Source organism: Sapajus apella, unplaced genomic scaffold, assembly GCF_009761245.1.
Source record: "Sapajus apella isolate SASKATOON/1434 unplaced genomic scaffold, GSC_monkey_1.0 scaffold97, whole genome shotgun sequence".
In the NCBI taxonomy this organism is placed as follows: domain Eukaryota; kingdom Metazoa; phylum Chordata; class Mammalia; order Primates; family Cebidae; genus Sapajus; species Sapajus apella.
In genome coordinates this window covers 4,067,253-4,071,869 of record NW_022437037.1, presented here as the reverse complement: position 1 = coordinate 4,071,869, position 4,617 = coordinate 4,067,253, and the positions used below count along the sequence as shown (strand labels likewise).

General features: G+C 53.7%; 1 long non-coding RNA gene across 1 annotated transcript in view; it reads right to left on the bottom strand.

The window, feature by feature from the left end:
* Positions 1–1,893: 1,893 nt before the first annotated feature.
* LOC116535958 overlaps positions 1,894–4,617 on the bottom strand; it is a 7,875-nt gene continuing 5,151 nt past the window's right edge. The window contains exon 4 of the long non-coding RNA XR_004262407.1: positions 1,894–2,363. This is a non-coding gene — a long non-coding RNA (uncharacterized LOC116535958). The remainder of the gene's footprint in view (positions 2,364–4,617) is intronic.

Genomic DNA, 4,617 nt, shown 5'->3' with positions numbered 1-4,617 from the left:
GTGAAACAAACTTTGACCATGTTAAGGTGCTCAGATGTGGGGTTCATTTGTTACGGCAGCAGAGGGAGCCTTGCTGACCAATACAGCTCACACCCAGGCACAGGTGAAGCCTGGCCCAGGTCCCGAGGGGACTCCTGGAAAACCACGTTCCGGTTCAGGACATGCTGAGAGATCCTGGCAAGTCCTTTGACTCTTCTGGGCCTCTGTTTCCTCATGTGGAGGGTGGGGCAAGAAATGTTTTCTCCTCTGAGGCCTACGGTGCTTATGCTCCCAAACCCCAAAGGCTCAAGGAAGACCTGCCAGTCCTAGGGGTGGCTGGGGGCTGGGTGCTCACTGCACATTGGCCGCTGGGCAGAGCACCTTATAGGCACTGTGGAACCCTCACAGTGGCTCCAAGAGGGAGGTGCCATCATGATCCCCATTTCCCCATGAGGAAACTGAGGCTCAGCGAGGCAAGGTCACTTGCCCAGAAAGACGAGCATCTGAATTCTTGACTGCTGTAATGCCAATTACCGTCTGGTATTTTTATTTCTTACAAAAGCAGCTCACTTAAGGCTGGGATTTGTCTCATGCCTGTAATCCCAGCGCTCTGGAGGCCCAGACAGGATGACGGCTTGAGGCCAGGAGTTCTAGACCAACCTGAGCAACATAGCGAGACCCTGTGTCTACAAAAAAGTAAAGAACGAGCTGGGTCTGGTAGCTACTCTGGAGGCTGAGGTGGGAGGATTGCCTGAGCCTAGGAGTTCGAGGCTGCAGTGAGCTGTAATCATTCCACTACACTTCAGCCCGAGTGACAGAGTGAGACCCTGTCTCAAAAAAGAAAAAAGAAAAAAAAAAAACTTGAAAAAAAGCCAACCATCAATAAATTATTAAATTATTGTTTAAATACACATGAAATGTATCATCATAACCATTTTTAAGTGCAGAGTTCAGCAGCGTTAAGTACACTCACGGTATTGGACAACCATCCCCACCATCCACCCACAGAACCCTTTTCATCTTGTAAAACTTAAACCCTGTACCCATGAAATACTCCTTCTTCCCCCAGCAACCACCATCCCACTGTCTCTACGCGTGCGGCTCCTTTGGAACCTCACGTAAGTGGAATCCTACTGTATCTGCCTTTTTGTGACAGGCTGTTTTACTCAGCGTGCTGTCTTCAAGGTTCATCCATGTTATAGCGTGTGTCGGTTTCCTTTTTATGGCCACATAATATTCCACTGTACGTATGCATCACATTGTTTGTTCCTGGGCTCGAGGACACCTGAGCTGCTTCCACCTTTTCTCTATTGTGAGTAAAGCCGCTGGGAAGACGGGAGCATGAATATCTCTTCGAGATCTTGCTTTCCATTCTTTTGGGTACATACCCAGAAGTGGAAATGCTAGATCATATGGTAATTCTATTTTTAATGTTTTTGAGGCACTGCCATGCTGTTTTCCACAGCGGCTGCACCATTTTCGTCCCCACCGGCCCTGCCCGAGTGCTCCAGTTCCTCCACCTCCTCCCCCCAGCACTTGCCTCCTGATAGGAGCCAAGCCACGCTCGTGGGTGGGAGGGGACATCTCATCCGGGTTTTCATCTGCTAATGATTAGTGAGGGGATACGGACTTTTTCTTTTTTCTTTTATTTTCTTGCTTTTTTTTTTTTTTTTTTTTTTTTGAGACGGAGCCTCACTCTGTCCCCCAGGCTGGAGTGCAGTGGTGCGATCTCGGCTCACTGCAACCTTCGCCTCCCAGGCTCAAGCAATTCTCCTGCCTCAGCCTCCCAAGTAGCTGGGACTACCCATGCACCACCACAACTGGCTAGTTTTTGTATTTTGGGTAGAGACGGGGGTTTCACCATGTTGACCAGGCTGGTCTCGAACTCCTGATCTCAGGTGATCCGCTTGCCTTGGCCTCCCAAAGTGCTGGGACTACAGGCGAGAGCCACCGCGCCCGGAGATATGAGCTTTTTCAATGCCGCTGGTGGGTCTAGAGCAGTGCAGTCACCTGGCTCTGCTTCCACAGGAGCAAAGAGGGTCCCAGTGCTGCCCCCGTCCCGGGGGATTTGTGGGCACAACTCAGAGTCCCCAACCCCCAAACCAGCTAGTGGGGCTGCGGCTGCAACATGACCTGTGCCCCAGTGAACAGGCTGGGGGCCCAGCTTCTCCGGAACCTCAACCTCCGCGGATGTTGCAACCTCCACTTCCCCTGCCGGGCCTCAGCAGGAACTGAGCTGGGCTTTTCCAGCTCCGGCCAACCCTGTGACCTGGAGTCCCCACCCAGCCTGGAACTCAGAGCAGAGAGGAGTCAGCACCACAGGCAGGCAGGAGACGTGGTCATCTGCGTGTCCCTCGGTTTCCGCATCCGGACAAGGGGCAGCTCTGTGGACAGGACGTGCAGGACGAGCTTGCAGACTGTGTGGCCAGATGGAAGAGGTCTGACTCCCGTTTCTTCCATTTACCAGCGGTGTGACCCTGGATAAGTCACTTCCCCTCTCAGCCCTCACTTCCATCTGTGAAATGGTGCTTGGCACTCGGTAGGAACTGAGTGCCTTCTGCGATTACCAGCACCATCCTCCTCCTCATCACCATCAATATCCACCAGGATGACCAGGTCACGCCTGTGTCCAACCATCCATGGCTCCCACTGCCAGCCGGAGACAACCCATCACACTCTCACGGCTGCTAGGCACCGCCCAGACTGACCCCTGCCCACATCTCCAACGTCCTCTCCCTCTCACTCGTCACATTCCACTCTCTGGGGCTGCCCCCCTGTCCTTCAAACTCAAAGCTCTCCCTCCAGCCACAGGCCCTTTGCATATGCTGTTCCCTGCCTGGAATGGGCTTCCCCACCCATCCGGCTCCACACCTTCATCCGTAACCTCCTAAAAGGCCTCTGAACCATGAAATTATTGGAAGACTGTCAGCCTCCCTACGTCGCTCTATGAGGCCAAGATCGTGCCTGCTTTGCTCCCTACTAAGGACAAGGTTGGTCCAGGTGGCCCCCAAATATTAGCCACATGGTATTATGTTCTTTCCAGATAAACCCTGATTTTGGAAACTCAGGTTCTTTCCACAAAAATAAGCCATTCCTCACATCACTAAAAAAGCTTTAACTTTCATACCTTTGGAAGATTTTTTTTTCCCTTCAGTAAACGAACAAACCTGAGAAAGCCCTCAGCTACATCCTGTGTCCTCATTTTTCAGCTCAGAAAAATATGGTCACTGCACTTGAAGCAGCTGCTCCCAACGCCTGCCGCACCTCCTCCCAGCCCACCCCTGGCTGCCCCTTCCTCAGGACTCAGGACCTCCTTTCGGGCTGCTCTCTGGGTGAACCCCTGCTTGGGAATAAACACCCACCCTGAGGGGCGGAGGAGGGAGAGGCAGGCAGATGTGCTTCAGCCCCCACAACAAGGTCGGCGAGAGCCACAGTGAGCCCTGCTAAGCGCCAGGGCCTGACCCAGCCGGGCTACACTCAGCACCACCGACCACCGGCATCGGGAGCGCGGGTGTGGACCCCAGGAGGGCCACGGGCCAGGAGGCTTTGCGAAACTGCGTGGCCCAAACCCGCGCCTGCGTCCCCACCTCCATCCCCTTGCTTACCTTTTAAAATTTGTATTTATGTACGTATTTACTTATTTTTTATTTTTATTTTTTTGAGATGAAGTCTCGCTCTGTCACCCAGGCTGGAGTGCAGTGGCACGATCTTGGCTCACTGTAACCTCCACCTCCCAGGTTCAAGCGATTCTCCTGCCTCAGCCTCCTGAGTAGCTGGGATTACAGGCATGTGCCACCACCACGCTCAGCTAATGTTTGTGTTTTTAGTAGAGACAGGGTTTCACCATATTGGTCAGACTGGTCTCAATCTCCTGACCTCAGGTGATCCACTCACCTCAGCCTCCCAGGGTGCTGGGATTACAGGTGTGAGCCACCGCGCCTGGTCTACTTGCTTGTCTATTTCAACATTTATTTAGCAAGCAACTACTATGTGCCCAGCCCAGTTCTGGGAAAGCCTAGTGAAGACCCCAGGTCCTGCCCTCCTGACCTGGTACTTACTTCTGGGGAGGAGACCTCAGACCCTGCATCGTCCCCAGGCCCACCCAGCACGTTCTCTAGGCTCAGGGCCTGTGGGTAGGGGCTGGCTCTAAGGGATGCTCCAGAGGACCCCATGGGGGGAATTCAGGGAGGGGTGGTGCACTCGCCCATTCCAGAAGGTCCTGGGGAAAGAACTTTCTCCACAGGGTCACAGGAGCAGGTTCCGGGCAGTCGTCACCCATCAGCACCACTGTCGTTGCTGTGGTTGGGGCCAGCTCAGGCCTGCAGGAAGGATGGGCGGTCCGCAAACGTAGGTGAGTCAAAGGAGGACTTAGGGTCACCGTTGGCTGGGCCTCGTGGACAACAAGGGGGAGCCCCAGGGTGAAGGAGTCTCAGTTCATGCGCCCCTCCCAACCTGCCTGGCACGCCCAGGCACATGCACACCTGCCCACAAACACACCCTCCCTCACACACACACAACTCATGCATGCTAACTCCTGTGCACACCAATTCACACATACACAACTCACACACCAACTCACACGTACACAACTCACACGCATACCAACTCAGACACAGCAACTCACACATACACAACTCA